Genomic DNA, 21,169 nt, shown 5'->3' with positions numbered 1-21,169 from the left:
TTGGGTATAGCTGGGTAAAACCACACTTGGGATGGGGAATAGTTCCATCACTCAGAAATGTTTCCCTGTACCTCCTTTTAGCCAGCCCTTCCCCATTCCCTGGTCCTGGCAACCTCAGATCTGTTCACTGTCTCTGCGACTCTCCCCTGACCTTTGCAAGGATCTAATACAGGTAGAGTCTGTGGATTCTGCCTTTGGACTCTGGCGGATAGTACAGGACATTGTGACCTTGGGGTCATCCGTGTGGCTGTGCATGGATGGCTTTCTCCTGTTTGTTGGTGTGGAGTTTTCCAATTCATCGATGTACCACAACTTGTTCATTAATTTTTTTTTCTAAGAGGGGAATAACCCATTTCTGATGGCTTCCTGCTGCCAGCACCTGCTGGCATGGGTGCACAGGTTTCCATTTTCTCTGGAGAGGCCCTGAAGAGTTGGATCACTGGGTTGCATGTTGAGCACCTGCTCAGCCTTACCGGAAGCTGGGGCACTGTGTTCTAGGCTGCCATTTGCATTCCCACCTCCAACACAGGGGAGTTCCAGCTGCTCCACACGCTGGCCAGCAAATTAATTAATCCTTTCTGGCTCATTCCATGACCTGGATGAAATAGATCATCAGAGCAAAGCTATGGGAGGAACAGGGCTACCTTCAGTTCAGAGGAGAAGACTGAGACGCAGCCCTGGGCCACAGTGGTGGTGAGTGGCTGACCCTGGCTGAACATGACTCAGCCTCAAAGCCTAACATTGCAGTCCTCTCACCTGCCCCAGCCCCAGGGGACTGTGCCCTCGGCACGGAGCTCTCTGTGGCAAGCTCTGGCGGCATCTTCCATGTCTGCCTTCTTACTGTGCCTTTTGTGCTACTTGGCACATAATGAAGGTTTGAGGGAAAAAAAATGCTCATTTAATTGAAAATCGTTCAAGTACATGTGTAAGACATTCTTTTCCCTGGCACTGGCCATGTACTTGGTGTCTCGTGAGAGGCAGGTGTGAACGAGGAGAAGCTATGCAGAAGGAGGGAGAGTGATGGCGGCTGCTCTGGCTGGAAGCTGCCCCTGTTCCTTCTGTTGGGTTCCAATCCTTCTGAGACCTGGGACAGGTACTGCCACAGAGAGCAAGCACCAGTCAGGCCCACGAGCTTCCAGTTCTGCAGGTGGTATTAATGACTTGGGCAAGAAAATGCGGGAAAGACATAACTGAGGTCCTCTGCAAATGCCACTGGAAAGTTCTAGCTCCCTTTGAGTCTGCTGGGTAATTACCTGAAGGCTAATGGTGTTGGATGACACTGAGTTCACTAAGCCCTCCTGTGGCAATGACTGCTGTTGGGTCAGCTCGGTGTGCCCCTTCTTACAGCCCAAGCTCTGTCCTCTTGGTGGGGCTGAGCTGCCTGCCAGCTGACCCAGGATGAGCGTTTCTGTCTATGGTCTTCAGATGGCCACCCCTGCTGGCCCTTCAGCCCTCCTTTCCAGACTTGCTCCCCTTGGTGGGTGGACCTCACTCCCTTCAGATTGTCCCCCTTGAAGCCCATGTCTGAGCTCGTGTCCCTCTGTGCTGGTTGAGCTTCTCGTGGCCTCTGTTCCTCCATCGTTTGCTGGGCTTTTCCTCAGATTCCATCTTCTCTGAAGCTGCAGGCCTGCTGGCACGTGGCACAGAGCATAAAGGGCATTAAGGCCATGTTGAATGGCAAAGCCCACCAGGTGGGTGTGGCACCTGACCAGGTGAGGAAGGTGAGGCTGGGGAAGGTCTGGGGCCTTTGAGGTTGGAGCTCAGAAGCTACAGGATCCAGACCTCAGGTTCTGTGGTGGCTTTGGGGCTCAGGCTGAGCCCAGGGACCGCGCCCCCCTCCCTCCCCCAGAATTCCTGATTTAGATGTTGTCAAGGCAGGGACTGGCTGAAGCAGCTCTGACTCCATCGGTCTTCTGCAGGCCTGGGGAGCAAGGACCAAATGGAAAAGTGCATTAGAAGAATTTTGTGGGTTGAGTGGATCCCGAGAACAACTAACTGTACAAATACCGTCAAACGGGGCATGCATTTAAAAGGTTAGACAAAATATCTCCTTTTCTTTCCTCTTTAGTTCTCTTTTTATAGTCCACTGCTGAACAACAATGGATGAAAGGGGGAGAGAATGCATGTGTCTTTTCTTTTTCTTTCCTTTGCGCGCACGCTCTCTCTCTCTTTTTTTACCTTTCCCTAAGGAGCTGCCGTGCTACCCACACTAATTGTAGGTTTTTCTGAAAATGCAGCATGAATCATTTATAAATAAAGAGACTTTAAAATCCCTCAAAGACTCCCCGAGGTATTCAAGATTTCAGCATAAAATAACTGTTAAATGGAGTTATTCTGAATTAGCTTTTACTGGAAAGTGGTGAAAATAAAGTTTTCTTTTCACCATGACTGTTGCAATAATTCTTTCACACAGCCACCCGGGGTAATTGACAACCTATTTCCATGATTCAGGTTTGAGCCAAGCCCGCCCCTGAAATGGCTCATGCGGGACAAAGGGGGTTGTGAGGAAATCCATCTCTTAACCTCAAACATGGGCAGAGGGGGGAGGTGGCGGCCATACCCATGCGGTGTGGGTACCCCTTATGATGAGGGAGCAGATAATGGCCAGGCTGAGCTCTGCCTGCACCATGGACTCCAATCAGCCGGGTGGCCTGGTAGGAGTTACTTAGCATTGCTGGCCCTTGGTTTCTGCAGGGATAACATTACGTGCTTGCTAAAGTTGTTAGGAGGTTTTAGCATATTCCTTGTAAATACCAGATCGAGTAGGAGATGGCATGGGCAGTAGTCATTGTGGGCAGTACTCATGATGATGATGATGATGATGCTTCCATTGCCAAAATCAGCTGAGCCCTGAGAGCACAGCCCATGTCCTGCTCCCCGTCTCCATCGGATGTCCCTCCATTTCCGCATACCTGGCTGTCTGGTCCATTTAGCCTGCAAACCTTTGCAGAGCATCTTGCGTGTGATGGGCTCTGTGCAAACCACTCCTTGATTTATTGTTCAAATGCCCATAGTAGCCAGGGCTGGGCCAGGCTGCAGATAGGAGCCTGGAGCGAGTCTAGTCTTCCAGGGGCAGGACCTGGCTGTGTTACTACAGGCTTGGGCGGAGCCACTGAGGGAGTTCTCTCTGCAAGGTGTTCAAGCGTGCAATTCGGCTGGCATGTGGTCTCCTTGCTGTCCCAGCTTGGTGCAGGGTCACAGCCACTCGGGTTCTGGGTGTGGATCTCTGCAGAGGCAGTTCCCCATCCACCTTGTGGCTGATTGACAAGTCATCCTGATGTCATCATCCAGGTCTTCTACCACTTAGAGTCAGTCACCTGCCTACAGCTGAGGCCTCCGTCCTGCTTAGGGGGAGCCCAAAGGAGGGGTGTGTGTATGTGTGTGTGTGTGTGTCTGCTTATTTACACACACACAGTATGCACATCTGCTCTCTAACATTCCTTTTGGAAATGCACAAACCCAAACACACACCCACTCTCGCAAGGCCTGCTAGTCCTACGAAGCGCGTGGCCACTGCATGCGTTGGCGTCTGTGACGAGTGTGTATGGAGGCAGATGCTTGCATGCAGTTTTACAAATGGAGCTGCTGCCAGCTGTTGGCATGTGGGGGCCCGTCTGAGAGCGTGGCACTGCTTTGGAGCGCTTTCTAAACCGGCCGCTTCTTCTGATTCCTCTGGATCGCAGCTCTGTGTTCGCTACATGGGCAGCACTGGCCAGGAAGGAAAGCCCAGGAATGCGTGCGGTGAATGCCCCAGTGACAGCGGCACAGAGTCTTTGGTGCCACCTGCCACTCATCTGCTTCCTTCCTCTTTTTATTAGGGCTTTTTAAGAGAGACAGAACCAATCTCTCTGTTATACACACACACACACACACACACACGAGGTATTCAAAAAGCTCACAGAAGATGCATATCACTTTTCTGGAAGATTGATTTATTTGAAAGTTACACAGAGGGGAAAAGAGAGAGACCCTCCACGTGCCGGTTCACTCCCTTGAAGGCTGCAGCGATCAGTACCTGGCCAAAGCCAGGCGCCTGGAGCATCACCTGGCCCTCCCATGTGGGTGGCAAAGGCCCAAACCTTCGGGTCATTCTCCACTGCTCTCTCAGGCAATTAACAAGGTGCTGTATCAGAAGTGGAACACAACCTAATGCCCCTATAGGATGCTGGCATTGGGATCAGTGGCCTGACCTGCTATGCCACAATGCTGGGCCTGCACATCATGTTTCAACTTAATCTGCCCATGAACTTTTAAAAGTATCATTGTAGACCTAGCACAGTAGCCTAGTGGCTAAAGTCTTCACCTTGCATGCTAGGATCCCATATGGGCGCCAGTTCTAACCCCAGCTGCCTTGCTTCCCTTCCAGCTCCTTGCTTGTGGCCTGGGAAAGCAATCAAGGACAACCCAAAGCCTTGGAACCCTGTGCCCATGTGGGAGACCCAGGGGAGGCTCCTGGTTCCTGACTTTGGCTCAGCTCAGCTCCGGCCGTTGCGGCCACTTGGGAAGTGTGGGTTTCTCTTGGTGTTTCTGTTCACGTTTTTTCCCCAGGTTTTGGGTGAAAAAAAAAGATGTTGAGGGCATCCCACGGTCCTAAATGCCAGATCTTTCCCTGTCCTTCCCATTCCCAAAGCCTAGTGTTTATCCTGTTGTTTAAAATATGTCTTTTCTGCCAGTGGTTGAGTGGCTTGAAGTCTTTGAAATACTAAGTGTTCTATAAAATCCAAATAATTCCCAGTAAATCAAAGCGCTTGGTATACTGGCTGCAAAGCCCGGAGCTGCTGCTTTTTTTTTTTCCTAAGGTAATCTCTAGAAAGTCGTTTGTACTCATGTTTCCACAGTGATTAAATATGCAAAGTAATTTCCATGATTTTCGCTGTGTTCTGAACCAAATCAGATTCCCGTTCTGCTCCTCTTTGTACAAAGCCACTTATTGGATCAGATTCCAAAACAAATCCCCCGAATTTGGCGGATCATCATTTTAAAAGGGGGCTTGTTAAGGTAATCATTGAATTAAACCACCCCTTTAAGAATATTTAGATCTGGTCTGCCAAGCGGAACCGTCTAATGGTTTTTAAATTAGAAGCTGCGGAATGCTGGTGAATTCTCTTTTGTGGGTCAAGTGGGTATTAGCAGAAGCTGAAACCATTCTCTCTTTTGTCATCACCTTGAAATCTGCAAGGAAAAGCAAAGCATGGGGAGGGCGGGAGCAGAAAGGCTGGGTGCGGACTGAACGGCCATGTGATGCCCTCAGTCGGTTGCAGCGTCGGGCAGGGTAGCGGTGAGTCTGAGATTTGCAGCTCTATCTCTTTGCTGTTGATCATGGAACACTCCAGCGCCTGCACCTGCAGACCAGGGCAGAGGCTCTGGGGGTGTTCTGGGGGACCTGGATGAGGCTCCTGGTTCTTTGCTTCCTGGCTGCTGTGGCTATTTGGGGAGTGAGCCAGATTTCTTCTTATTCCTCTTCCTCCTCTTTTTTTTTTTTTTAATCTCTCTCAAACGTATACACACACATGCACACATACTCTGGCTTCAAAATATATATTAAAAAATAAGCAAAGCAGCCCAGCCTCTGGAGCCTATACTCAGCGCATGCTCAGTCCACTTGTGCACCTGACTCTGCTCCATGCTGCACCTCCCCTCCTCTTGATCCAGATTCTCCAGCTCTGGGCATCCTCGCAGGGCTGAGTGGCCTGAATACGGTGCCCATCGGGGCCATGCTGGCTATGCCCATGACCAATGCAAGTTCACGTACCGCTGACCTTCGGAGTCACACGCGGACACCTTTACTGGCCATGTGCACACACACTGCCGTGAGAACCGCAGGGCTCCTTCATCTGAGGTGTGGGCGCAGCACACATTTAAAAATGTTTTCGGGAAATTCTAATGTACAGCCAGGGTTGAAGAGGATTACACTTTTGAGGAAAATCCTTTTTCCAGAGGGGAGGATGCAGGTCCTGTGCGTGTGGACCCTCGCTTCAATCCCAAGTTCCGCCAAGTCAGGCCCTGAGACCAGACATGCCTTAGCCCACCTGCTTGTCACGTGACTCGGGAGCTTGGAGCAGTCATTGCTCTCTCAAGCAGTTACAAGAAGAATATTCATGGCATGTGGAGATGACATGACTTTTAATGAGAGCATCCATAAAGTTTTTTTTTTTTAAATATGGAAAGCTCCATGAATTTGTGTGTCATCCTTGCGCAGGGGCCATGCTCATCTTCTCCGTATCGTTCCAATATTAGTATATAAATGTGCTGCCAGGGCAAGCACAGTATCCATAAAGTTTTATTGACACACTGTCAAACCTGTTCCTTTCCTATTATTGTCTACAGCTACTGTTTGTGTTCTGTGGGCAGAATTGGGGAGTGACGACAGGTTGGATGGCCAGCAAAGCTCAGCATGTGGATTCTCTGGCACTTAGTGGGAAAAATGGCTGATCCGTAATGAATGAGTGGAATTATAGAAGAGGGCTAAGCTTCTTTGTAGGCCCTGTGCTGAGAGCCGAGTCTCGCTGAAAGCCAAGATGCCCAAGGGGCAAAGATTTATGTTCTGTATCTTACTTTATATATATGTAAAATGCAGCATTGGGACTGGCAGCAGGTTAAACTGCCATTTGCAATGTCAACATTTTGGTTTGTGTCCAGGCTGCTTCCAATCCATCTCCTATTAATGACGTGGAAAAGCAGCGGAAAATAGCCCGAGTGTCTGGGCCTCTGCTACTCATGTGGAATACCCGGATGAAACTCCTGGCTTCGTCCTAGCCCAGCGTTGGCTGTTTCTCTCTCTCTCTTTCTTTCTACTTACAACTTTCAAAATCAATAAATAAGTCCTGTAGAATGCAGCGTCTCCATGAGCACAGGGCAGAAAGCACATTCTCATACAGCCCGGGGGAGCTGGTAGCCTTCCTTCCTGGTAGCCTCTGGTTAGCACGCGTTTAGTTCCTCAGCAATGGGCACCTGCTTTGTCTGACCCATTCTCTTTCCTGAGAAGCATTCTCTGGAAACTCCTGGTAACATGCTCAGTTTTATCTGCCAGGATGTAATTGAACAGCAGAATTAAAAAAAAAAATCCAAGTGTTCAGCACTGGCACTGTTTTCATCAACTTTATCACATGTGCTTACAACTGTAAAAATGACATGGATGAAGAATAGAAAACAACCCAGGCAAGTGCCTGTGATTTAGAGAGTAAAAATCAAGCCACGAAACAAAACGTACAGGCAGAAAACATTTAGCTTACCAAAAGGCAATACTAGGGGCTGATGCAGGTTCAAGTGCAAACATCTCATATTGGAACTGGTTCATGTCCCAGCTACTCCACTTCCAATGCAGCTTCCTGCCTGTGGCCTGGGAAAGCTGTAGAAGATAGCCTAGTCTTGGGACCCTGCACCTGTATGAGAGAACCAGAAGAAGCTCCTGGGTCCTGGCTTAGCATTGGCTTGTCTCTGGCCATTGTGACCATGTGGGGTGTAAACTAGTGGATGAAAGATCTTTCCCTAAATCTGCATTCCCAATGAAAGGAAATAAATATGTTTTAAAAATACAATACTCATAGGTGCAGAAAAACCAAATAGTAGCAACATCTGATTCTAGGTCATTTAAGTTTGCTCCTGTTTTTCTTTATTTTCCAACTTTGTACACTGACTAGAGATTAATTGGTCATGTTATTTAAAGATGGGGCTGTGCACTATAGAACAACCTTGCTCTGCATGTGGGAGGCACCTGCCCCTATATACCCCATCAGGGTATGGGTGGCACTGGGAAATTGGTAGTCACTAAAGCAGGAAGGCTTTTGGCTTGCATGGCTTTCATGAATGTTGCAAAATTAGAGTCACTAAATCACACACTCAGAAGATACACAAAGCTGGAAGGTGCAGGACGTGACCTACAGCCTGTGTGGTTTATGAGGAAAACTCTCATTACAGATTCTGCCACCACACCTGCACATGGGTGGGGTGAGAAGCAGGCAGTGTGACAGGGCTGCAGTGGGGACCAGGACTCTCTGGCCAGAGCTTCCTGCTCCAGGGACCCAGGAGCCTGGCAGCAGGAGTCAGCCTGGGCAAAGGTCCCCAAGTGTCTCAAGACTGTCTACTCACCTGGGATGGAAGTAGATCTCTTGGGGATTGCTGTCTTGTAGGGCTGGTTTGGAGGCCAACCCCATCTGGAGCTCACCTAGACTAGTTGTCCTGCAGAGGCAGCCCCTCCCATCCCCAGTTGTGCATTTGGTTATTGATGTTCACAATCAACGCAGACCCAAGTCTTTATTCACTGACGACATAGTCATTCTGGATTTAGGATCACTGGACACAGTTGGCCTGCATTGTGCCTTTCTGTTATACTGCTGTGGCAATGAGCGGGCAGGGGCTGTGAACAGTTCACCTTGAGTGATCGGGCAGAGATGACTCACTAAGTGGAGTTTTCGATACGACCATGCCTCAGAATCCTCAAGGTGGTTTAGTCTTATAGAAGTTCCTCTGCTGATGGTTCAGTGTGCCCTAAGCAACAGGTGCTGTGCTCAGAGCCTCTTATGCCTTTCTCAGAGCAAAGGAATAGTCACAGAGGCTGGGGCCCTTGTTCAGTGGCAGCTGTGACCCTCTGAAGGTCTCCCCTTCGGGCTGGAGTCACTTTATGGGGAGAGAGTTTATGTCATCTCTCACATGGGCTCAAGGTGCTAATTTGGCCAACTTACATCCCCTCTCTGAACCTCGATTTTGTTAGCTGTAGAACACATGTGATCTCATTGGATTGTAGTGGAGGTAATTATTGCTCCTTCATAGCACTGAAAAAAATGTTATTATCTTTTCAAGTTTTATTTATTTATTTGGAGGATACAGACACACAGAGAGAGGAAGAAATGAAGAAGAAAATCTCTCGATCTGTTGACTCACTCCCCAAATGCCCGCAACAGCCAGGGCTTGGCCAGGCCAAAGTCTGGAGTCAGAAGCTTCATCTGGATCACTCACTGGGAGACAGGGCTCATGTGTTTGAGTTATCATCTGCCATGTTGCAGGTACTTCAGCAGGAAGGTGATCCGAAGTACGCCAGCCACTATGGGATGTGCTGCGCCACCATACCCACTCCATTCATAACATGTGTTATAATTAGCATTTGTTCGTCTATCTTTCCACCTGGCTTGTGTGTTTTCCTCACTAGAATGCCAAGTCGAGAGGTACAAAGTTGCTGTCTGTTCATTGCTAAACTCTTAGAACCTGCCCAATTCCCAGCATGCAGTTGGCATTCAAGTCTGCTGAGTGACCAAATGAATGATCCCGAACCAGAGACTGATGTTTCCCTCCTCCTCTTGGTGGGACTCCAGGCGGCACAGTGAGTTGGAAGCACAGGGAACAGTGCAGAGGCATGGGGCCACCCTGAGCAACGCATGGGGCACCCTGAGCAATGCACGGGGCACCCTGAGCAATGCACGGGGCACCCTGAGCAATGCATGGGGCCACCCTGAGCAACGCATGGGGCACCCTGAGCAACGCATGGGGCAGCCTGAACAACGCATGGGGCCACCCTGAGCAATGCACGGGGCTCTGTCTAAGGGCTGCCTGAGAGCTGGTTTGATAACATTCACTAACTCTAGGGTTTTGCACTCCTTGAGCTGCGCGTACTGTCTCCCAGGTACCATGCTCCTAATTCTGCCCATGGCATTTCTAAGCTAACTTTCATGTCCCCTTTAATTGAATGAATTTTACAGATAGGATTGGAAAATCTATAGCCTAATAATAGCGGCACCAGTGAGAGAGTCTTTATTGAGTGCTTGCTGTGTGCCAAGGGTTCTAATCAACACCTCACTGCATGTATTTAATTGTTACAAGACTCTAAGATCTTTGCTTTACACAAAAAAACTGAGATTTCACTTGCTCCAAATCCTACAGATGTTCCAACTTGACTTGGAACCTCTGTTCTTCTCTTCCGGAAGCCAGCTGCACCCTCCCATTTCTGTGATGGACTTATGGCAGTCTCTCCCTTCTGTGGGTCATTGCCCAGAGCCCAACACAAAGGTCTTTCCAGAACTGAAGGTGAGGTTACAGGGTGGCTGTGAAGCCCAGGCATCCTCCCTGTTGCTCATGTTTTCTGGTGCGTTAACCCTGTGTTGTGGATTAAAATGTGTTTCCCTCACAACGACATACTTGATCTCGCCTCTGCTCTTGACTCCTGCTTCCTGCTCATGTACACCCTGGGCGGACTGACCTCCTGCCACCACGTGGGGAATCTGGACTGAGTTCCTGGCTCCAGGTTTGGGAGTGAGTCAGCAGATGGGAGCTCCCTCCATCTCTGGGCCTCCCATATAAATACATAGGAATAAAAAAGAATTCACCTAGGAAAACCGAAAAACAGAGGGCTGGATGCTTGGTACTAGACAGTGTCTCGCCACACAGAGCTTCCATAAGACTTCATAGCTCAGATCGCAATAGCATCCGTATCATTGTGCTTCATTTTATTCCTCATGAAGTGGAGAATCGTAAAACTTAAGAGGTTAACCGTAGCCTGGTGTGGTAGCCCAGTGGCTGAAGTCCTCGCCTTGCATGCACTGGGATCCCACATGGGTGCTGGTTCTAATTCCAGGAACCCCGCTTCCCATCCAGCTCCCTGCTTGTGGCCTGGGAAAGCAGTTGAGGACGGCCCAAAGCCTTGGGACCCTGCACCTGGATTTGGATCAGCTTAGCTCTGACCGTTGCAACCACTTGGGGAGTGAATCTACGGACCGAAGATCTTCCTTTCTGTCTCTTTCTCTTGGCATATCTAACATTGCAATAAAAATAAAATCTTTTTTAAAAAAGAGGTTAACTGAAGTGGGGGACACAAGCCCAGAGCAGTGATGTCACAGCTAAGTTCAGATGGCCCACTGTGCATGCAGGAGAAGATATCTGCAGGACTGGATCAGGTTCTGTGACCTCTGAGTGGAGGGAGAAGCTGGACCGGTCCCTCCGTCTGCAGGAGGCCACAGCTCAGTGCAAGGGACAGGCTCACTGCAGACCAGCCCCATCTGCGCAGAGGAGTGAACAGGGACCCCCAGGGAGTCCTGGGGGCCGCCTGTCCCAGACTGGAACTCCCACCCAGAGGAGGTAGCTCCTAGTGGGCTGTGTAGGAAGGTTAGGAGTTAGCGAAATGGAAGAGGAGGAGCATGTCTGTCTGGCTGATCCGGGTCAGCAATTTGCAGACTCATTCATCTTCCCACTCTTATATTACTATGGGACCTCGAGAACTTCCTTTTTTCTCTTTATTTAACAGGCAGGGAGACACAGGGAGCCAGAGGGAGAACCGCTATCTGCTCTCTGAGTCTCACAGTGCTTGCCGTACTGGAGCTGGATCTGACGCAGACACTGGAACCTCAATCCTGGGCTCCCAGGCTGTCACATGTTTGGCAGGGGTACAGTTCCTTGAGCCACCACCTGCCCCCTCCCAGGGTCTTTGTCACTGGGCATTGGGGTCTCCAATGAGGGAGATGGAGGGAGATGGAGTTTTTTTTTTTTTTTCCTTAACCTGTGGAGGCTTTTCTCTCTTTTTTTTTCCTTTTAACTGCAAGGCTAAATGTCACTAAGAAAACAACTTCCCAAAGCAAAACAGTATTTGTGTGTGTGTGTGTGTGTGTGTGTGTGTGTGTGTGTGAGAGAGAGAGAGAGAGAGAGAGAGAGAGAGAGAGAGAGAGAGAGAGAAATATGGCTCCTTTTCTATTCTGTCCATTTCTTTAATACTTGGCTTATCAGAAGACAGCGGGATCTGTGTAGTGGACTCCCCATACAATGTGTTGGGGTACGATGCTCTGCTTGAAGGATGTGAGGAGTGATTTCACACATGTGGGACACAGGGGCAAGCCCTGAGGGGTGCTGTGGCTCCCCAGGGGTCCTTGGTGCACAGTTGGAGAGCCGCCACTCCAGGCAGAGGAAAAGAGCTGAACGTAGGTCCCGGGAGCATCACACACAGCTCCGCCTCCCCACGAGGCTGCTGAAGAGCTCTGTGGGCCAGAGTCCAAGGCCTGGAGGTCTCAGTCAGCAGGTGCAAAGCACCAAGGGCTGCCTTCTGGGTGGCTCCCAGGAAGCCGGCATCTGGAGGGTGCATGCTGAGTGCTGGGGAAAGGACTGGAGCGGGCAGGTAGCCACTGGGCCACCGGGATGGCCTGGGGAGGTTCCTTCGCTGGGTGACATCACAGTAGAACGCCTTGGCTCTGAGCCGAGGAGTCAAGGTTAATCACCTTGAATAGGCTGTTTTAAGAATAGATGAGAAGTTTCCATTAAAATAATTAAAATTTTAAAATGTTTTAGGGCTCAAAGGGATACATTTCAGTTACCTGGAACAACTACTTGGTGAGATAGTTCCTTTTCCGAAGATCTGGAATAATTTTCTCCAGATTGTGGCGGTAAATGGGTGACACAGCAAACGGCAGGTGCTGACCTCCAGGTTGCTGTGTTGCCTGCTGGAGCAGGGCTGGGATGTCCTGTGCCTCCGTGTCTCCATGTGAGAAGGAACACTGATGTGCACTACAGAGGCAGAATGAGACCCTGACTCTGTTGAGGTTTAGATGATGTTATTTTCTGTCCTATGCTGGGGTTTTGGCTTGGAGATTTCCTGCCCTGCTCAGGAGCCCTTTGGTTGGGAGCTCCATCTCCTGGGAGTATCTCTGAGTCTCCCACGACACACACATGAGCCCCCGTCAGGTGCAGTGGCTGAGCTGCAGCTCTCCATGGGCTGTCAGAGTGAATCCTGTCAACAGCCAAAGATCCCCAGTCACAGTGTGCCAGGCACAGCTGCAGGACTGCTTAAAGGAGCTGTACCTCCCCCAGAATCTGTGGGCACTCTGGGGTTTCTGTCTCAGCAGCTTGGAATGGGGGTGTCTTTGGTCTCAGAAGGCCCCTTCCTTGCCAGCTGTTCTACTTCCAGATCTCCTTTGATTCAGAAATGACCCCAGCCCTGAAGTTCCATCCAGTTAGTGCACCTGGAGGAACTTCCAGTCTTAGGTAGAGCAGCAGCCACCCCATCTTCAGGGTGAAGAGAGAGCCCTGGGTTCAAATCCCAGTCCTGCCACTTCACCAGCCCTGGGATGCATAACTGTTGTTTTGATCCCCTGAATTTCAGCTTTCTCTTCTGTGAAACTGCTAAAATAGTTTGGGTGATGGTTAGTAGGTGACATCCCTGGTAAATGACAGTCCATCGTTAGCTACACTTGGCATCTCAGAGACGCTCAACAAGTGGCCTGATTTTGAGATTCCAGAAAAGACCAAAACAATCAATGACCTTTCTGCTTACATGGAGGGTGGGGCGGTCCCAAGTGAGGGGTCAAGAACACAGTCCTTTGGAGGCTTCCAAAGGACATTTCAGAGGCACAGTACAGCTCACCCTGCCAGCTTCCTATTCTGTAGACCTCCTGCATGGGCCTCTGACTGGTTATTAAAATGAAAAATTCCCTCCTCCTCACCCACAGCAGCTGTTTCATTATATTTTGCATTTCTCTCAGGCTAAATGTGAGCTCTTGTCCTGGGCGCTAACTTTGATCATCCCTTTAATGTAGATAAGTCTATTGACACTGTGATGGACGGTAAGAGGCTTTCGCTGAGGGAGGAGGCAGCCCCACAGGCCCATGCCGACCTATTGGGAAAAGAGCAAGGATTAAACAAGCAATTACCAATGGGTATTTCCCTGATACATTAGAATGGTGACTTCAGAGCAGTCTTGCTCTATTAGGTAAATGATCTATGCTTTGCACAGGTTTATAAATATGTATTTCACGAACAGACTTAGGTCCTGGCAGTAATTAATACACATCTTTGAGCCTTCCATTAAAAACGTAGCCCTCCTCTGGATTTTTCAGAGGAAAATGAGCTTAAAATAAAGCTACCACAAGTCTGCGGCTTGTCTGTGGACGACACGGAGAAGTGGCGCTCTCAGGTGAGGCTGTCCGCTTATGCTTAGCCTCCCTGTGTCCCTTGGCCTGGGTCCTTTGTTATCACAGATGGCCACAGTAATCACTGTGGGTTGGATATGTCCCCTCCCAAATCCACCTGTTGGTGACTCAGTCCCTTGTGACAGTGTTGGGAGGTGTGTGGGGGAGGCCCTGGGCTCAGGCGTGGATGGGTGTCGTTACAGAGGACTGCATGCAGGGAGGGTGGTTGGCCTTCCCCTTTGGCCTTCTGCCACATGGGACAAGGTGCTCCAGCCATGGAGGATGCTGTGTTCTGAGCATCATCTTGGAGGCAGAGGGACTGGAAGCCAATGCCTTGATCTTGGCCTTTCCCCGCTTCTAAAGCCCGAGGGCTAAAGTTCCCGCTTTTGGTATTCTGTGTTAGTGGCACAAGACAGACCTGACCAGTAACACACATAGAACTACGAGTCATTGGTGGCTTTTGATTTCTTGCGTGTGGTTAGTCATACAGTTCCATCCCTTTTCCCACCCTGGTTCCATATTTGGTCACTGGTTCCATATTTGTCAGATCTGGGCGGTACCCCAGTAATCCACCTGACTTTGCTGCTCGTATCTGCGGCATTCTATACATCACCTGGAAGCAGCATTCACCAGTGTGTCCCTTAGAATGCCAGTCTCAAAAATTCTTGCTTCCAAAATAAAAAGCAAGGTTCTAATGAACGTATTTGGGAATTGTTGCGTCTTTTATGGTTTGTCTTGGAAATCTTGCTGTGCATTGGAAGCTCAGAAGTGTGTCACATCCCCCAGAGCCCAAGAAGCTCTTCTTCATGACACCTGTTCTCACCTCATGAAGCTGTTGCCTTATGGAGAATCCTTTTGTAAAGCGCCAAATTCTTTCTCCTGGCGGTCAGAGTCCTCCCTAGCCGTGTTCCAGGCGGTCTTTTCAGATCTGCATGATGGATTAGCCTTCATTCTTGGAGTGGGCAATGCTTGCTGTTCTCTTTCCCTGTACAGTCCTCCTCAGTTCACTCTCTTTTTGCAAACTTCAGTTAAGCTTCAAAGACTAGCTCAAACATCGCTTCTGTTGAGATGTGGCTGCTACGCTTCCTGCCTTCATCATGGCAGCATCTTCCTATGCGCCTCTGTCATTGAGATACATGCTTTTAAAGATCTGCTTAGTTACTCAACAGTGGAGTAAGAAGAGAGATTTTTCCGTGCACTGGTTCACATCCCAGGTGGCCACAATGACAAAGAGAAGGGTTCACTGCCAAATGCCTGTAAGAGCCTAGGCTAGGCGAGTCCAAAGCCAGGAGCTAGGAGCACTAACTGAGTCTCCTGCATGCGGAACAGGGACCCAAGGACTTGAGCCACCACCGCTGTCTCTGAGAGTCTGCCAGGAGCTCTGGTGTGGAGTGAAGTCGGTTTTGCTACAATGCTGAAAGCAGGGTTACTTTTTTCTTGTGTTAGTGTCACCTGTTTGCTCCCATGCTTCACTGGGAAGAGTAGGGGAGTTGGTTTAATGCTGCTTCCCCTCTCTGCCTCCCCAGCCATGGTGTGTGGGCAACGGGCGCTTGCTAAAGGAACATGGCAGATTAAATCACCTTAAGTGACTCCTCACTGCTACTGCTCTTTTGTATCTGGAGCTTTCTTCTTCTTCTCTTCTTTTTCTTCTTCTTTTTTTTTTTTTTGCACTCCTGGATGAATTATTGAAGCAGTAGAACCAGAGCGAAAACTGGGATGCCATGTGGCATCCGGTCCCATCACTGCAGGAAAGAGAGAGACAGGGCGGCTTTCTCCCGGCGCCCACCCCCTGGCCCGTGATGAATGAAGCAGGTTGACTCACGGCTCGCGAAGTCCCTGTTTGATATACTCATCTGAAAGAGCCACTGGATATTATTCTAACAGTGAGATTAACATTATACACCCCTCGTAGGTTTCCCGACTCCTTCATTCTGAGACGGAGCTTTTAGCCTTGGCTCGGAGGCAGCCGTTCTGGAATGGATGCGCTGCCGTGCTACCTGGCCCCATGAATATGAGATGCTTTATCTCGGGAGACCATCGGGGCAAGCCAAGCTTTAAATAAATAAAACGAATGTGCTCGTCAGCCAGGATGCCCGGGAGCCAAGCATTTCCCGTGTTCTAATGTGGAGATGAAGCATGGTGATGGATCAAGGCCGGAGGCAGGTCAGTGGAACAGAGGCAGGGGGCCATCGCTCTGTCAGACCAACAGAGCTGCTAACAGAGCCTGGACAGGGCAACGGCAGTGTGCCACGGCAGTGTGCCACAAAGTCATCTGTTTTTCTGTCTGAGTACCATTGGTGCATTTGTGGCAGGCCTCTTTTTACGGAGGGAAACTGTCTAGCGTGCCTGTGCACGTGTGTGTGTGTGTGTACAGGAGGCTGTGGGCATCTCTCACCTGGGCCATTTGTGGTCCCTACTCTTCCCCAGGTGGCAGGTGCCTGGGAAAGAGAGGAATAAAGGTTGAGGCCCCAAGAGTTGTCACACAGCTCTGGACTTAGCACATGAAGCTAATCTGAAACTCCAAGCAGGGATCCCCAAGATGCCCCTGGTTTTCTTCTGTATCTGGACTACAGGCTGTGCCTTTGGGGGCAGGGTCTAACCCCATCCTGCTGTGCAGGCTGCCCAGTGGAGTACGGGACACTCAGTAACACTGAGTTCAGGTCAGTAGCAAGTAATGCTTAGGCAGGCGGGTATATCAAACACTGAAAGATTTTGCCTTTTCTCCCAAAACCAAATTTCACTGGAAATCCTATATATATATAGGCATAGACACACACAACACATACACATATTCCATCTGCAGTTTCACTCCTGAAATGGTCTTGACAGCCAGGGCTAGGTCAGCCGAAGCCAGGAGCCATGGGATCCATCCAGGTTTCCAAGGTGGTGATGAGGGCCCAAGCACTGCCATCTGCTGCTTTCAGGCACGTTGGAAGGGAGCTGAGTCAGTAGTGGAACAGCTAGGACTTGAGGCTGTGCACCTAGGGGATGTGGGTGTGGCAAGCAGCAGCCTATCCTGCTGTACTGTAGCATGAGCTCCCGGTCATCTCGTGTTTTCATTAATCCGCTTGCCCTGTGTCCGGTGGAAGCTGCCAGTTCAAGTCCCTCCTGTCACAGCCCTGATGTCTTTGGTGTCAAGTAAACCTGTCTGCCACGAGCACCTGGCTCCCAGCTTCGGCAGGAAGGTAGCCTGTTCGGATGTGCAGGTCCCTGATTTTGATGGACGCTGTTTTCGTAGCTCCCAGCCTCTTTCCACGACAGTGTTGACCTTCGCTAGTGAAGGCTGGCTGCTGATTGATTCTCCCTGCTGCCGGCGGTGTGGACACGCTGAGGTCCAAAGCCAGTCAACGCTTTGTCTTGAGCTGCAGCCAACTCTTCAATTAGGAGGTGGAGAGGAATGAGCTGTTACCCAGGAGAGTTCTCCCCACCTCCCCTCCTTCTGAAACCTCATCATTTCTTGCATCTCTCAAGCCGATGACACCTGGCATGGCTGAACAACCTCTCCCTACACTTCCTTGCCCATGGTATTCTTTTGTCCAAAGCTGTTTTGATCTCCTTAAGATCTCAGCCATTCTGCAAAGTCCTCTCAAGTTCACTGTCATTCACGAAGCTCAGAGACGAGGAGGTGGAATGTGGAGAATGAGCTAAACAGCAATAACCTCAGGACAAAGATGCACGGGGGCGGGGTGGCGTGCAGGTCTTCGCCTGCAGGTTCTATGGTGATGCCATGGGTACTTTTACTCTTGCAACCTGAGGACCGGAAAACTTTATTACTATTTAAACTTCAATACTGCACGAATTAAATTTCAGCTTAGGAAACAGAACTTCTGGTCTATGTTCCACTAAAAAAATATAGCCTTTCTTATGTTCCCTAAAGAATCATAGGAATAACTTTTTATTCTTCCTCGTTGCTCTTATTTTTAGCAATTAAGGGGGAGAGGAGAATATTAACTGCAGTTGCTAACTCATGTGTTCTTGATGTGGTGACGAACACATCTTCGACAATATTATTTTCTCGCAAAAAGCCGGAATGACAGCAAATTCACAGGCTTTTTTTATTTCTTGTCGCATTTAACTTTTCTACCTCACGGCGCAGATAGCTTTTTTTAATCAAAGCAGGTAATGGAAGAACAGTTTGTACCCTGAAATGCAATCATATTTAATCATATTTAATATCCTTATTTCTCAGCTGATCAAACTTTTAAAATCTAACTGCTTTCGTTGGATTTTGAACTTGGTGGAAGTCTAGCTAATAAAGAAGTGTCAGCTTTTGTTGTTTGTTACCAGGAGTGTGAAACATGCCGGCACATTGTGGGTCCATCCTAGGGTCTGCGTGTCAGGTAGGGCTTGGGTAAAGACTTTTAGGTTAGGTCTGTTACCGGTCCTGCTGCACCTCTCTTTGCTCCTCTGTCAAATGGGCAAGCTTTGATGTCATGCTCCTCTGAAGCTATGAGTGCCAGTGTGGTGCCCTGCCAGCAGTCAGGACACCAAAGGTATCTCTCTGACAGGAGGCCCTGTGCTTGCGAATTACATGTGTGCTACAGATGGATGTGCTGTGTGTGTGTGCTGAATACTAGGTGGCCCTGATAAGATCAAACAAGATTTATGTAGTTGAGAAACAACGATGTATGGTGGAATGTGGAGTGAACATGGATCACAAAGAACTATTGAAACCATGAGGACAGCTGGTCTAAGCACTTCTGTTGACTCGTAGGGGTCCTTGTAAGGTGCTAGGCAGACAGGGTGTCCCCTGAAGGCTCAGGGCCCCAAGTCTTCCAGCAGCTCCCAGAAAGGTGGGCAAGGCAGAGAAGGGGGCAGGGGGAGGCTTGGGAGCCCCCCGGGCATAGAAGGGCTCTGCCAGGGTGGGGGGGCATATGGATAGCAGAACCCCACCAGGTTGGGGGGTGGGAACACAGTGCCTAGCAGCAACACCTTGAAGTGCTGCAGAGATGGAAAGGGCAGGAAGAAGCAGAGACAGCTTTGGGGATAGGGGAGCAACTAAGAAACTTTCCAAAAAGGGCAGGTTCTATCTCTGTAGATGGGGGAAGCGTCAGGGTCAGGAAGTCAATGATGGGGGGTACATCCCCTTTCTCCTCCCAGGGATGTGGGTTTGCAGCCTCTTCTGGGCTTGGTAGCATTGCTGCAGTGGAGAGGTGAGCCCGGGGCCCCTGGGGTGTGAGTGAGCTCTGTGGGTCTGTGTGCGGGAGGCCATGGCTCCCCTAAGTGCTTGGTCAGGGGTAGACACTGGTTCAGCCATCTTATAGCCTTATACCCTTCTCTACTGGCAGGCACCTGCTGGCTTCTTCAACTGTTCAGTATTCTTTTTGTAGAAGGGATGCCCATGAACTGGCTTTGGAGTCAGGGCGTCCTGTCCTTCATGGATCAGGTACATGACCTTGGACAAGTGACTTTGCCTGGCTAATCCTTTTTTCTCATTGGCAAAGCAGAATAGGATTATCCAACATCCCAAGCACTTGTGAGTATTAAAGGCAACAGAATAGCTCGCTGCCCATTTGTTTCTTTCTGCCCACTCCTCCTCCCTCACCACCTTGGAGGCCAGAGCTGACTTTGTGACCTCTTTAGCCCCAGAGACAGCCTGATGTTGGGATACAAGAGGGGCACCCAGAGCCAGGATGAATGAGGACATGGGGACTGAAGATGAGGTAAGACTTGTGCCTTCATTCAGTCATCCTAATCACACATTGATGGGCACCTGCTGCACACACAGGAATTATTCCCCTGTGTCCATCACACTCCAGGGGAAGAAGAAGGACAGTGGAGGTCTGAGGAGGCACCTCTCCAGGCTAGGGCCTGGGTGGCCAGCCGGGAACCCAGCAGAGACTCTGACCTTCCCATCAAGGCTTACTTGACAGTGTGGCTCGCAGTGCGCAAGGACGCAAAGGACGCAAGGTGTTCGACACTCAGTCCACCAGCACAGGTCTTCAGGTGCACCTGCTGTTGGTCATGCCTTACGTGCTGGGTGGTGATGCTCCATGGCAGAAGCCCTGGCTCTTGCTTCTGTGAACCTTCCTGGGTAGACAGCATGAGTGCCTGGGCAGGGAACAGCTGTGTCAGATGTCATGGGCCAAGGTCCTAGGGAAGGCATAACCAGCAAGGAAGCAGTGCTGGCTACGGTTAAGCCTGGGGGGCTCTGAAGGGAGGTGGCATCAGGACTGAAACATCCTCTGGCCAGCGTGGCAGGGTGGGGTCCACAGGGAATCTGGAGCAAGACCTCCTGCCCAGAGTCTTCCCAGGCTAGTATCTGCAGAAGAGCCGTGAAGTCTCAATGCCCTGGACACTTGGGCAGTATGCTTATTCTCCTTGGCTTGGGGCAATGGGTGGAAGATGTTGCCTTGGAAACTCAGGGCCTGCACAGCAGGTGGCCCCGAGCCTGCTGGAATTACGTGAGTGCAATCAGTCATGTTGGTGGAGCCAGGCAAACCCTGGGCTGGCGACAAATGGCTGTGTGCCTGGAAGTAAGGCAGGACACGGCCTGCTCTACATTTCTCTCCCCTGACTCCCCAGGAAGTCCATCCTCGCAGGTCCATCCATCAGCCCGCAGGCAAGGAAGCCTGAAATAGGAGGCAGGTGGCAATGGCCCTGGGAGCTGAGGCAGTGCTGCCAGAAACAGACGGATGAGCCAATTTTAGCCCAGAAGTGGGAGCCCTGAGACTTTAGGCAGAACCTGCTCCTTCTGGGCCTCAGCTTTCCCATCTGTACAATAGGAGCAGCAGAGCCTGTTTGTAGTTTTGTTGTGATGTATACCTTTATGACGGGATATGAGGGTATAGGATGAGTAAATAGTAACAAGATGCACAGGCTGCTGACCCTAAGACATGCACTGAGGGAGTATGCATTTTCTTCCTTGATTCTCCAGACTGCCCGCTGATTTCTGCAAGACCGTCACCACGGCCTTCCCTGCTTCTGCAGATTCAAGGTCAATGCTGGATGGGAACAGAGGCTGGTGTCCTGGCTACAGGGGGAGTGAGGTGTGCCAGTCTCGTGCCCTCAGTGGAGAGGGAATCATCTGAAGACAGGCTCTGTCCCTACAACCCCTCTACACTGGGTCCCAGCCAGCTCAGGGCCCTGGCAGGTCACGTGTCTTACCTGGAGCTCCCTGGAGGCAGACCTAGATCAAAAGTTCCAAAAGTTCTGGAGCCCAGTGTGAGGACAATGGGGCAAAAAACCAGCAGGTGCGAAAATTCAGCTTGTAGAAATTCCTAGAGGATAAGCTGCCTGACCTAGACCCCTCAGGGTGCAATCACCATAAGGTAAGCCAACCTAGAGCCAGA

At 50.1% G+C, this 21,169-nt stretch overlaps 1 non-coding gene across 1 annotated transcript; it reads right to left on the bottom strand.

The window, feature by feature from the left end:
* Positions 1-6,154: 6,154 nt before the first annotated feature.
* Positions 6,155-6,265, bottom strand: LOC121153262. Its single transcript, XR_005883353.1, has one exon. It is a non-coding gene; the product is annotated as a U6 spliceosomal RNA (small nuclear RNA).
* Between the last annotated feature and the right edge of the window lie 14,904 nt (positions 6,266-21,169).

Source organism: Ochotona curzoniae, unplaced genomic scaffold (assembly GCF_017591425.1).
Source record: "Ochotona curzoniae isolate NIBS_2020 unplaced genomic scaffold, NIBS_Ocur_1.0 contig_2688, whole genome shotgun sequence".
Lineage (NCBI taxonomy): Eukaryota > Metazoa > Chordata > Mammalia > Lagomorpha > Ochotonidae > Ochotona > Ochotona curzoniae.
This window is presented reverse-complemented; position numbering and strand designations above follow the sequence as displayed.